At 44.5% G+C, this 14,426-nt stretch overlaps 1 protein-coding gene across 1 annotated transcript in view; it reads right to left on the reverse strand.

Moving 5' to 3' along the window:
- Dipk1a (divergent protein kinase domain 1A) overlaps window positions 1–14,011 on the reverse strand; it is a 42,466-nt gene extending 28,455 nt beyond the window's left edge. Inside the window, exon 1 of the mRNA XM_055611565.1 lies at window positions 13,991–14,011. The gene's annotated coding sequence lies outside the window, so the exon portion shown is untranslated. The remainder of the gene's footprint in view (window positions 1–13,990) is intronic.
- Window positions 14,012–14,426: the final 415 nt, after the last annotated feature.

Raw genomic sequence — 14,426 nt, forward strand, 5'->3', positions numbered from 1 at the left:
GGGGGGGGGGGGGGGGGGGCTTGAGGTGACTCAGTGTGCAAAGGGGATCGCCATCAAGCCTGAGGCCGCATGTGGTAGAAGGAGAGACCCAGCTCTCACAGGTCACCCTTGAAGGTACCTGTCCCCATACGTCCTACACAAATAAATGTTTTTAACAACCTGAATAATTTTTTGACAGAGGGTTTCTCTGTGTAGCACTGTCTGTCCTGGAACTTGCTCTGTAGACCAGGCTGGCCTTGAACTCAGAGATCCCCTGTCTCTGCTGGAATTAAAGGCGTGCACTGCCACCGCCCAGCTGTAGATTTGAATAATTAAAACTTGGATTTTATTATCTGTACATAATTATAGGAGCATATGTAAATGCTGAAAACTGCAACAAACTCCCTTTAACCCAGTTTTTCCCAGTGATAACATTTTGCAAAATCCTAATTAACACCAGAACAATATTGAGACTATCCAGTGATTTTTATTCACAGTCTCCGCTTTAATTTCTTTCTATTATATTTGGTTTTGTACACAGGGTCTCACCATGTTGCCCTATGGTGGAAAGCCCTATGTAGATTAGGTTGGCCTTAAACTCACAGAGTTATAGACCCGAACTGCCTCTGACTCCTGAGTGCTGGGATCAAAGGTGTGTGCCACCACGCCCAGCTTTTACCTATTTTATTTATTTGTATGCATGAGACACATTTCTACCATGTGGGTTCCAGGGAGTGAACTCAGATCATCAGGCTTAGGGGCAAGCACTTTTGCCCACTGAGCCATCTTGCCAGCCCCAGACTTCCTGTTTTACGTACACACATAATGTGTGGATGGTATATATTCATTTCTATACAGTATGATCTGTGAATGCACTCCCCTAGTGGAAACATAACAGAGTTGCATCGTGAGCAGTTCCGTCTGTGCCCCTCCCACTCTCTGGCAGCGTCACTTGGTTTTCATCAGTTTGAAGACTGTCATATGGTATGATCCATGCAGTTGGTTCATACAGAGCCTGAGACTGCCACTTCCCACAATGGTGAGAATGGCTAACCCTATCACCTGGAGGCCAGCCCCAGTTAAATGCTTTCCTTTAGAAGCGCTGCCACAGTCGTGGTGTCTCCTCACACTGTTAACCCTAACTAAGACAGAGACATGTGCACGGAGTTTCCCGTTACTGTTGAGCGCTAGGTCACATCTATTTGCACTGGAGCTTGGCTAAGCTTTCCTGCTCAAACACTGAGCTAACTAACACACAGGCCTGCTATCAACCTTTCTATGGACTTCTGGGTCAAAACAAGTTTTTGTTTGTTTGTTTGTAGGTTTTTTCCTAAGACAGATTCTCTGTGTAGCCCTGGCTGTGCTAGACTAGCTTTGTAGACTAGGCTGTTCTCAAACTCACAGAGATCCACCTGCCTTACCTCTTTGAGTGCTGGGATTACAGGAGTGCACCACCATGCCTGGCTCAAAACAAGTTTCAATTTCCCTGGATTAAATAAATAACTAAATACTCCTCCCTAGCAGGAGTGTGCTGCTAGGTCATGGGACATTTCCATTTTTAGCTTTTAAAGTAATTGCCCAACTATTTTGCACAAGGGTTTCACACTTACACACCTAGTAGCAATGTGTGAGTGACCCAATCTTTCCACATCCTCAGCACTTTGTACCATTCCTGATTCCACTTGGCATCTACACAGTTAAATGAGGAAGCACTGTAGACTTGGGAGGGGAGTCTGAGGATGCTGCCGACACCAGCACTTAGTAAACACACAAGAACTCAAATCTTTTAAATTCTGCCATTCATCGTGGCACATGCCTCCTATCCCAGCACTCAGGAAGGCAGAGACAGGTGAATCCCTGAGTTCAAGGCCAGCCTGATCTACAGTGAGTTCCTGGACACCCAGGGCTACACAGAGAGACCTTGTCAACTTTTAAATGTTTTATGCATTTTAAACGTTTTAAGGTGTTTTGCCTGCGTGTATGTGTGTCCACCATGTGTGTACCTGGGGCCTGTGGAGACCACAAGAGGGCATCAGCTGCCCTGGGACTAGAGATGGTTGAGTCAACACATGGTGCTAGAAACAGAGGTGGGTCCTCTGGGGGAGCAGCCAAGGGTATAATGGCTGAGTCATCTCTCCTGTCCCTTAGAACTCTTCTGAGACAAGGTCTCTCCTCAGCTGCTCGAGAGACCTCGAGCCTTCCCTCCTACCCCGGCCTCCGGAGCAACTGGGAAGCCAGTGTACAAGAGCCTGTCTGGCCCTGAAGGCACTTATAGTAAGTAGTAGGGTCATGGGTGGTAGTTCGTTTTTTTGAAATTATGATTAACAACTCATAATAAGCGTAATAAAATTACATTAGTGAAAAATTTAAAAATCTATGTCTCCGTAGAGAGGTCAAAGGATTCTCTCAGAGAAAGTTATTACGTTGCCTCGGGTTTTGTTGTTTTAACGTTATGTGCATGAGTGCCTTGCCCGCATGCGTGTGCGTGCACCACGCGCACATTGGGCCAGAAGGGGCCAGATCTCCTGGGGCTGCAATCACACATCACTGCACACCACTGTGTAGGTGCTACAGGAATCAAACCCCAGTCCTCTGCTAAAGCAGCACGTGCTCTTAACCACTAGGCCATCTCCCTAGTGCCCACAAATAATTTTAAACCATTACAACATATCAGGTACCTAAAAAAGGGCTCCACTTGCTTGAGCCTTCTTCATGCCCACCCCACACTCCTCTCAAAGGCCTGATGAATGTTCAGGGCTGGAGCATGCAGTCTTTACAGCCCAACGTGTACTCAAATTTTGTTCATAAACAGCAAAAGGTCACAGGCCAGGTTTAATCATCTGAAGCGTGCGCTGTCTTTTTGTTGTTTTTCGGCGACAGCTAAGCTGAACAGCTCGTTAGCAGCCACAGTGTCATGTACACACAGGAGACCACAGAGTTAGCTTAGCTGCTTTTACTGTCCATTACATTCATGACAAAACATGTTGGCTTTAAAAAAAAAAATGACTTATTTTATGTATGAGTGCTTTATCTGCACATACACCTGCATACCAGAAGAGGGCATCAGAGTACATTATAGATGGTTGTGAACCACCAGGTGGTTTATGGGAATGGAGCTGTAGAACCTCTGAAAGAGCAGCCAATGCTCTTAACCACTGAGCAATCTCTCCAGCTCACGTTGGCTTTCTTACTAAGGCAAAATTAATACAGACTCACTATAATACTGTAACTTACACACTTCATTTATGAACTCATGAGATGTTATATGAGAGAATTAAAGGTGAGTCAAGACACCGATTGCCTTAATGAATCTCTGATGAGCCATCTCTATCTATCGGTAGCTCTGTGCTACTGAAAGAACACTTTCTTTAGACCATGATATGAAGAAAAGGAGAAAAACCGGTCCACTCATTTTTTATCCATTTGGTGGGCCATTTCTGCTTTTCGAATACTACAAAGAAGGATTCTGAGTCATTAAATAGAATGTAGAAGAAATACCCAGTTAATTTTTTCTATTACCAGCCTCTCTTGCACACATTGTATAAAAACGGGGTGCTCTGCTCCACAGCATACTGTATGTGAGTCCAATAATCTTTAAAATCCCTCTAGGCTTCACGGCCCACACAAGGAGCAACAGTGTAAAAGGCTATAAACGGTAGAGGACAGTATATACCAGAGGCCTCACCATGCCTCACAGCCCCTACTCTGGCAGAGCCTTGAGGTTTGCTCCTCTCTACTTATTTTCTCTGATCTAAATCATTCTTCCAATCCTGATAGACAGAGAAAATAAAAAACACATTAGTATTGCCATTTTCCTGCCCCCATGCTGGTACAGTGGGAGACCAAGTTTCCAGCACCTGAAACTTAGAGGCCAAGCTGTACCCAAACTGTAGCCATGTCCACAGAGCTTTGATATGATCTGAGGTTTCAGTGATCTACTGGAGGTTTTAGAAAATATCACCCTTCATTTTACTTACTTCACTTTTCCCTGATGTGAGGACATCAGTAAGAACTTTGGTAGCTACTCCATGTCTACCACAAAGCAAGTCCTGCACTGAGAGCTGGAAATGACACCAAAAGATACCAGACTCCTATACATACACCGCTGGCAGGGACGGGGACTGTATTAGACCTTGCACACTGCTGGCAGGGAGGGGGACTAGAGCAGCTGCTTTGGAAAGCAATTTGGCAGTTCCTCAAAAAGTTAAAGAAAAACTTAGTATATGACCCAGCAATTCCATTTCTAGGTATACAGCCAAGAGAACTGAAAACAAATGTCCACACAAGAATTTGGACACGTTCCAAGTGCTCATAGCAGCATTAATTATAGTAGTAAAAGAATGGAAAAAATCCAAATACCTATCAGCTGGCGAGTGGATACACAGAGTGTGCTGTCCTGTATAATGTGCTATTATTTGATGGTAAAACAAAAAATGAAGGGCTAGGGATAGAGCTTCAGCACAATGTTTGCCCAGAACACAGAGGCCCTGGATTCAAGTCCCAGAGCCACAGAAACTCAGCACAGAAGCACATGCTTATAACACCAGCAATCAAAAAGCACGGGTGAAAGGATGAAAAGTTTAGGTCATCTCAGTTACATAGTTCAAGGTCAGCCTGGGCTACCAGAGGCCAGGAGTCCCAGGGCATAGCACATGGGTGAACCTTGACAGCTTTATACATGTGAAAGAAACCAGAGTCAAAAGGCTACATATGATTTCCATTCATACGAAATGTCTAAAATAGGCAAATCCATGGAGACACAAAATGCATTAGTGATTGTCAGGGCTGGAGTGGAGATGAACAGGTAGTTTGTCTTAATGGATTCTGAGAATGGAGTTGCAATACCCCAGGAGGCCATTCTAGTGTCGTATGTCCCCAGCATGTCTGCTTTAATGACTGTAAGAAAGTGGAGGTTTCCTTCATTCTTGGGGCAAAATTACTCAGGCCCATGAAGAAAACAGAAAGGGCTCAGATTCCAGAGTCTTCTTTTTACTCAGATCTCCCAAGACAAAAATAATCTGAATTAACCAAAAGTCTGAAACTATAGATTTTTCCACTAACATTTTAAGATGTGTGTATAATTCCATTATACTACAAGAGCAGTTTCCATTATCCACTTGCTTTTCCAGTCATCCTGATGCAATTTACTTTACAGACAGCTATAATAAGTATGCATTCTTTCTGCATTGCAAACAGTTGGTCTAGTTTTTAACAATGTTTTCCAGTGAAGCAATGACACTACACCCAGCCAAATGATCATTATTTGCCTAACCCTTTTTCTTTCTTAACTTTGTTTTCTCTCTTCCCCCTCTGCTGTGTGTACAAAGCTGCACATAAACTCTTAGTTTCACTCTTTCCAATTATCTTCTTAGGTTGTGTTGTAACAGCAGCTTACAAGGCATGATGCCCAAACATCATGACTCTTGCTCTCCAAATACATTTTCAACATTGTTTTGCAAGTTTTGTTACCAGTAGGGGTGGTGTGCAGGCATACAGGTGGGTTAACATAACAGACTTAAATAGCACCAAAGTCTTACTACTGAACTGTATTTTTTTCCAAATAGATCTATGTCTACCTTTTAATTATAAAAATTCCAAAGGCTCACTGTAAAAGATTCACAGTTGATGGGCAATGCTTGTGCACACCTTTAATCTCAGTACTCAAGAGAAGAGGCAGGCAGATCTCTGCGAGTTCTAGGCCAACCTGGTCTACAGAGTGAGTTCTAGGATAGTCAGGTCTACATAGAGAAACCTTGTCTTGGGGGAGGGGAAAAAACAAGCAAACAACCAAAAACCAAAAGCACAGTTTATAAAGTATATAAACAGAAAGTGAGTCTTCCTTCTCGGGAGGTTGATTAAAACATATTTCTCTTAAATTTGTGTTTATCTAAGTGTAAAATTATTTGATGCTCAAAGGCTCCAGGAACAACCACACAGAAATTCTACATGGCTGATGGAAGAAAGAAGACTCTAACAGATGGTAATGTAAGGCCTAGGACACAACACACAGTGTTCTCCAGAGAAAACAGCACAAGTGGTGTGTTTCTGAGTATAAGAAACAGAAGGGATAACACTCCAGTGTGGTCTGAGAGTAGCTTAGCAGAAATACTGGAAAGCCTCCCTTCCCCCTTTTTTGAGGTGAGTTCTTACTTTGTTACCTAGTCTTCAACTGGCAATTCTTTCGTTTGTTTCTTCTTCTTCTTCTTCTTCTTCTTCTTCTTCTTCTTCTTCTTCTTCTTCTTCTTCTTCCTCCTCCTCCTCCTCCTCCTCCTCCTCCTCCTCCTCCTCCTCCTCCTCTTCGTCTTCTTCTTCTCCTCCTTCTTCTCCTTCTTCTCCTTCTTCTTCTTCTTTTAGACAAGGTTTCTCTGCCTTGGATGTCCTGGAACTCACTCTGTAGACCAGGCTGGCATCAAACTCAGAGAGTGCCACCTGCCTCTGCCTCCTGAGTGCTGGGATCAAAGGTGTGCACCACCACCTAGCTGAACTGGCAGGTCATATGTCTTAGGTACTGGGTTTGTAAGCACATCCCAGCATGTCCATCTAGGAGCTCATTTAATGTAAACAATAATTCGAAAATTCCAGCCATATCTTTCATAGTTCCAGAAGGTGATATGCAGTCTTCTGGGGGAGAATTATCAATAGTCTCAACAATAAATTCTGTGTGCCTACTTTAGGCAAGATGTGCTCACTTGTACAACAGTGCCATCACTGTTGTAGGAATAACTAGTCACGTTATGATTGTATTTGACACCCATTCCATAGGAAGGAATTCATGTCTGGTACTGTAAACCTGGTCAGAAGCCCATGTCTGGGAAGGTCATATATTTCAGGATATTTAGTCCCATTGTGAACTCCAAAATTGTGAACTGTAAAACCCTGTATCTTGTTTGGTGTGGTTGAGCCCTATCACATATCTTTAACCCAAGAACTTTCTGTTTACAGGTGATTATGGTGTGGTTCAGCCCTAGCACACACCTTTAATTCAAGAGTTTTCTGTGCACAGGATTTAATAAAATTAACCCTAGGTAAAGAGGTGGAGCAAGAAACCAGCTGACAGGGATTAAAGAGTAGGAGGGGAAGCTGGAGAGATAGCTCACAGGTTAAGAGCACCTACCGCTCTTCCAAAGGTTCAGAGTTCAATTCCCAGCAACCACATGGTGGCTCACAACCATCAATAAGATCTGGGGACCTCTTCTGGCATAAAGGTGTACATGCAGGCAGAACAATGTATACATAATAAATAAATCTTAAAAAAAAACAAAATAACAACAACAAAAAAGAGTAGGAGCGACTTAGAGTTGAGGGTTATTTCAGATAGTGTAGAGAAATAGCAAAGACTTTTTAGCTCAAGCTCTGGCTTTAGCTTCGGCTTTAGCTCCTTAGCACCGTGGCTATTTGGGCCTTGAGCTAGCAAGCCTTTGGCCTTGGGTTTTTGGCCTTTTCCTCCTGAGCAGTCAGCTGAGCTAGTGGGCCTTTTGGGTTTTTTTCCATCTGAACCTGAGCTGAGAAGGAAGGTCAGCTGGGTACTTTCTCTGCCTCTCTGAGCTAGCAGGTTTTCACCCCAGCGTCTGGCTCCCGAGTCTTTGTTGGTTTAAAAAAAAAAAAAAAAAGAAAAGAAAAAAAGAAAGAAAGAAACAGTTGGGATTTTCATTTTTGTTTATGAGAACTGTCATAGGGTGCAGAGAGGAAGCTTTGCCTTTTTTTTTCCTTTTTGCTAAATGGACATCATGTGTCTCTATAATTGCCTTCTAAATATGTATGTGTATGCCCACGTCAAAGAAACTCCTTTTTCAGTGGGCAGTGGTTACTGTAGAGATTCATAACTAGTCAAGGTTCTGAAAAGGAACTGCTTAGTCCTATACCGCCCCCTCCAAGGTTCAGAGAATCACACAGAAAAGGAGCAGAAGAACGGAAGAGTAGAGGCAGAGACAGACTTTTACAGACTCTTGTCTTCTGGGCAGATGGCCACTGTGCTCTTGAACTGTCAGCAGCAGCAGTTATCTGAACAAGATGCACAAGATAAGGTCTATCAACTGTCTATCAGCATTGGGTATGGAGGGGCTCAGAAAGTTCCACCTTTCCCTGAGGGTCTACAGGCAGTTCATCATTGCTAGGGGTACAGAGACATTTTCTTCACTGTTGTAGCCACTGGTAAGTTGCCCATGCTCCTGTAAATAACCTTTCTTAAACTCACTAGGTGACAAACACACAGAAAAGACATGACAATAGAAAGGGACTTGAGGGAAGAAGGGGATTAGCAGAAGTGGGAGGAACAAGAAGGGTGAGACAGGAACCCCAGCTTGTCACGCCACACCCACAGTCAAGACAGAGAAGAGCCATGCTGCCTGCTTGCTTCTGCTTATGTTCTTTCTTCATCTCTCATCTTTCTTCATCTCCAACACAATGTGGCACACACCCCATGCAATGGTACTACAATGAGCTGGAGCTTCCAACATCACGTAACAATATGACAATCTTCACAGACATGCCAGAGGACAACATGATCTAGATAATTTCCCATCAAACCCCTACTCACACTGGGCTGGGTGTCACACGCCTTTAACCCCAGCACTTGGGAGGCAGAGGTAGGGGGATCTCTGTGAATTTGAGGCCAGCCTGTCTACAAAGCCAGTTCTAGCACAGACACAGCTACACAGAGAAACCAAACCAAAAAATAAAGTCACTTTAAAAACTAAAACTAGGGCTGGAGAGATGGCTCAGAGGTTAAGAGCACTGGCTATTCTTCCAGAGTTCAATTCCCAGCAACCACATGGTGGCTCACAACCATCTATAATGAAATCTGATGCCCTCTTCTAGGGTGCAGGCAGAACACTGTATACATAATAAATAAATAAATCTTTAAAAAAAATAAAATAAAACTCCACTCATAGTGAATTCTAGGTTGTATCAAGCAGACACTTAAAATTACTCAGCTCAGAGGGAGACCCACAAGGAGGAGGCTAGACCTCCGAGGAGGAGCCATTTGTTATACCCAGGGGATAAGGTGGTAATCAGGACACATAGGAACCCATCAAATGTTTGCTAAGCTGATTTAACATCAACACTAAAATAAAAGAAGGTATTAAACAGCTTGGCACAAAACTCTCATCTGAGGGAAGACTGATATCAGTCAAAATAATGTGTTATTCAAACCAAATCTATCAGGACACGAACAGCGTGAGGGGCTCCACGCGAGGGTCTGCATGAGCCACAGCCTCTCCTTCAAATAGGATGCAAACCTTCAATACCGCAGTGCACGATAAAAACCACGTTCAGGAGAGGCTCTCTAGAGACTGTGGAGAAGACATCCCTGAAGATGGTCACTGAATTCAGTATTAGATGGTTACAGCTGGCTGATGGGTCCGCCAATGAAGGAGACTGCTTGTGGTGGAAGCCTGAGTGTCTTCCCAGGAAAGGGCACATTTGGAGGGAGCAAATCCAGCACAAAGCCCAAGGACACAGATGGTGGCTTGGTGCTGCTGCTGCTTAGACCGACCAGCTGAGGGCCCAGCCGAGATCCCAGGCCGCACAACAGATGGTACATTCGAGAATGGGAGTGGCAGCTTTTAGCACAGTAGCCAGCCTGTGAGAGGAAGGAAAGGGTGTAGGGCTTGGTGGCCGAGAGAAACATTCACGGAACACAGGCTAGAGCCTGGAGAAGTGGAAGGCAGAGCTGCACCATCCCTGGAAGGCTTTGGAGGAATCCAGAGCTCCCCTACTAGAAGAGTAAGGATTGCTTGCTGTTGTTACTGACACTCTAATATATATATATATATATATATATATATATATATATATATAAATATATATATTTAAATCCCAGGTTGCTTGTCCTAAATTGTGTAAGAATAGAACAAGGCACTCTTCCAGTCCTCATGAACTTGACAATTGTGTTGAGAGAGCAGTTCTGTGTTCTAGTTTTTAAGTGCTACAGAAAAACACTCTAGGCAGACAAATTGTGAAAGACTTCCCTAAAAAAGAGCATAATAGAGAAATGATATTCCCAAAGATCACATTAGATTAACCTAGCAGACATACACAGACAATACGTGCAAAGGCTAAACCAAAAACCTTGAATCGCAGTGTGATGGTGTGCACAGGCTATGATGGCACAGAGTTTGGGTGGGGACCAGGAAGACAAGCTGCTGGAGGTTAAGTGCTGCAGTGAGGGTTTTGGCTTCTTTAAAAGCCTGGGTGTGTGTGACTGTGGTAAACTGAGGTGTGGGGTACGGCTGCTGCAGTCTGTGCTCAGCTGTTAACTATGGCTGTGTCCTGCACTAGCAGGAGTGTGATCTTTGCTAGCTGCAGAGTTTAATTCTGGGGATCATGGAGAGCCCAGAGAGGGGCTGGAGCAATCCGAAGAAGGCTGCTGCTCCTCTCTGATGCTCCTGGTGCTGCGGTGGTGGTTTGAAGAAGTTGGAGACATCCTAACAATGAAGACTGGACTCGCCCCAAGGAACCCAGTGGCCCTAATCAGCAGGGAGTAGCTTAAGATGTCTATGTCCCCTTTCCCCTAAGCTTCTTTCTCATCTGCCTAGTGTTGGGGGGTTGGAAGGGATTGGGGTAGAATAGGGGTTGGAACAGAGGTAGAGGTATAAGACCCCAAATAAAATAGCCAAAAAATAGCACCTATAAAGTGCCCTTGAGGAGAGGCAAGGGAGATCTAAAAAAACAGATCCACGAGGAGGTAGCTGTCTGGCGCATGATGTCTCAAGGGTGACAACAGTCTAGAAAGGACAGTTCTTAGGGTCAGGCAGAAAGTAGAGGAAGGCCAGGGAACAGAGATGGCTTCTGAGTTAGGAGTTGCACATAGAACTCCTGAAGCCATCTGTAAATGACAGGCTGTTAAAGGTCTCAGCTTTATGGTCTCAGCCTATGGTCTCTACAGGCCATAGGCTCCCTGAAAAGGTACATTTTAAAAAGTTTATTGTAGTCATGTGTGTACATGTCGACATGGGCACGTGTGTGGGTGTCCATGGAGACCAGAAGAGGGTGTTGGATCCCCTGAGTTAGAGTTAGAGGCGGTTGTGAGCAGGTCAATGGGTTCTGGGAACCAAACTTGAGTCTTAACTGCTGAGCAATCACTCTAACACCAGGAAGAACTTTAATGGAATCACTTTCATGTAGCCCAGTGTTAACAATCAGGGAATGGACACCTGTCCAGAGCAGCAAGATCTGCGGATTTCTGCTTCTCTCTCCAGATATTTACAGCAGAAATGGTGTTGGGTGGGCTGGGGGGAGGGCTTCGGCAGGTGTGGCGAACAGTAACTAAGAAGGCAGGGAGACAGCTCTAGCCTCAGTTTCCAGTCATTAAGCAAGTAATGTATGAAATGCTCAAGGCAAGGAACAGAGGTCTACTCTCGGTTCACAAGAACAACTGATTAGAATATCACAAGGCTTTGACAGTCAGTACACTGTGCTTCCTTATGCACCTCAGGTAGGTCACTGAAGAAGCCTCACATTCATCTTGCCAGTTTGTAGAATAGAATAAAAACCCAAGTCGGGGCTAGTGTAACACGGTAGCACATCCCTAGCGTGCTCAAGGCCCTAGGTTTGAGTCCCACCATCCCACCACCATAAAGAAATAAAACAGAAAAAACATTTGGAACCTAAGATGAATGTTTTAATTGTGGGGCCTGAACATGGTAGCACAGGACTGTGGGGGAAGGGGAGAGACAGGGGCTCGGAGTCGGCTCAGCAGCTAACAGCACTTGCTCTTGCTCTGGCCAGTCCCCAGCAGCACATGGAGGCCCACATGCAACCCTACATCCAGTTCCAGAGGATGCAGCATCTCCTTCTGGCCTGCATGGACACTGCAGTACATGCACACATGTAAACTCATACACATAAAATTTAAACCTAAAAGAAAGCACCCAACCTGGGTTATTCTTTTTATGTTGTTTAGCTAATGCTATCACTTTTACAATATTTTCAGTTTAGCTGTCCAATAAAATCGTAACTGCTTTTGGCTTTCTCACATTCTACTATTTTATGTATCTTTTTGTTTGTTTTTTGCTCAGTAATGACATTTTCATCAACTTCCTTATCCACAGATTTTTTTTTTTCATTGAAAAAAATTATTGTAATTTTAAAAGCTCAAAGACACAAGAAAGTAAAAACAAAAAAATTGACTGGGTCTCTCTCTATAGCCCTGGCTGTCCTGGAACTTGTTATGTAGACCAGACTGACTTTGAACTCACAGAGAGCCTTCTGCCTCTCCCTCCTGGGTCATTTAAAAGTATTTCCTTTTAGTAATTTTCTTTTTTTTAGCGTGGCTCTACTACCCTCTCACTTAGCCAAACTTCTGAACCTTGTAAACTAGGCCTCAGGGAGAGGATTTTGGAGATGAATTCTTTGTGCCTGATTCTCCACTCTGGTCCCAGGGGAACAACCTTTTTACCTCACAGCTCTTACTCTGACACTCATTTCTAGAAAAGTCCGTTATCCCTAGCTGCCACCACTCCTCAGTTGCTATGTCTTCTATGTGTCCCTCTGAACTAAAAACGATTGCTCACGTGTGTTGTCCACATCACTCTTGCCGTGCACACTGATGTAAAGCCCTTTTTCCTCCTGTAATTTATGTCCTATTCCTGCAGTTGCATGGCTGGTTTCCCTCCAACTATTTTTACTTCCTGAGCCCTTTTCATTTGTGTACTCCTGTTGCTGTTCTTTTAATCAACTCCAGCAACGCTATGTCTTCCTGGCTCAACTAAGAAAAAGCTGGTGTTTTCTATGGCTATTACAACAAACAAACTTCAGAGAGCTGTTCTTCCTGTAAGTCCTCATGATGCTGTTCAGTAGAGGGCAGAGGATGTCTTAGGGGAGTCAGCTCTCTCCTACTGTGTGGGTCCCAGAAAGTGAGCTCAGGTCATCAGTTCTGGACCCTCTTACCCTCTTACCCACACAGGCTCTAAGTTTTCTCACTTTGCTTTTAGTTTTTGTTTGTTTCTTTCTAGACGGAGTTTCTCTGTATAGCCTTGGCTGTCCTGGAACGAACTCACAGAGGTCTGCCCCCCTGAATGCCGGGATTAAAGGCATGCACCACCATGCCCGGCTTAGTCCGGAAGCTCTCTAGGTTCCATGCTGTGTGAGCTCTCATTTGAGGATGAGAAACCATCCAGATGAAGCAGCTGCCAGCGGAGTATGTGGCCCACACAGTCCCCTGCAACACATGTGAAGACGGAATCCCTGCTGTCCACAGCGGGATGGTGGATGAACCCAACTTCAATACTAGTGCATGTCCGCCAAACTAAAATCCAACTATCGATCTTAATGAAACTCTGACCAGATTGAAGAGTAAACAAAAGTTTGGCCCAGTATGATGGCACACACCTGCAATTCCAGCACTCCGGAGGCCATGGCAAGAGAATCAAGTCTGAGCTAGCTGGCATTGCCTATGAACTTGTCCCAGGAGCTGCAGAGATGGCTTGGTTAGGGGCCCTGGCTACACTTCCCAGCACCCGTGAGGCCACTCACAGCCATCTGTAACTTCAGTTCCAGGGAATCCAACACCCTCACACAGACATATGCAGGCAAAACATCAATGCACATAAAATAAGAATAAATCATAAAACAAAAAAAGGCAAGCTGGGCACGTGGCAGGCCTGTAATCCTGGCACTCTGGGAGGCAGAGGCATGCAGACCTCTGTAAGTTCCAGGCCAGCCTGGTCTACAAAGTGAGTACCAGGACGGCCAGGGCTGCACAGAGAAACCCTTTCTAGAAAAACAAGCAAATACACACAAAAAATGCTGGGCGGTGGGTGGCACAGCTCCCACAGATGTTCCCACAGGGGCACACAAACAGACGCAAAGTAAATATAAGGGAAAATTTAAAAACACATTTGGCAAAAGGTTTATACAGTGCATACTCATCACACACACACACTTTTTTCAAAATTCAGGTTTGAACATCCATTGTGAGTGATAAGCATGAGGAGCTGATGACACCCTCAGCAGAAGCTAAAGCTCGTGGTGTTCTCAGTGTCTGAACTCAGTGTTGGGACACTGTTACCTCAGGAGTGGATCCTTTAATCCACCTAGAGCTTCACCTTCATTCCAGATGAGATCAGCAGGGCTTTTGCTTGGTTTTGTTGTTGTTTCAGTTTTGTTGAGACAGAGCTTCTCTGTGTGACAGCCCTGGCAGTCCTGAAACTTGAAAAAATGATTTGATGCACTTTATTGTGTAAAAAGCCAACCTGAACAGGTTATATACTAGTCTAACAGCATGAGACCTAAAGAGCAAAAATGTGGTGGCAGTCAAGAGACAACAGATAAAGTGTGTGAGAGGGAAGAGGAAGGAATCAGGGGCCAGGTGGAGATGCAGCTTCACAGAGGGTAACTGCCACGAAGCTGCAGGCTGACAGACAGACGGAGGCTGAATCTGTGAGAATGCAGAGTAACAGAGACTCTTCAGTGTGCTCACTTTAGCTGTAAATCTTAAACTCCTG

Source organism: Psammomys obesus, unplaced genomic scaffold (genome assembly GCF_907164565.1).
Source record: "Psammomys obesus unplaced genomic scaffold, mPsaObe1.curated_primary_1811, whole genome shotgun sequence".
NCBI classification, from domain to species: Eukaryota; Metazoa; Chordata; class Mammalia; order Rodentia; family Muridae; genus Psammomys; species Psammomys obesus.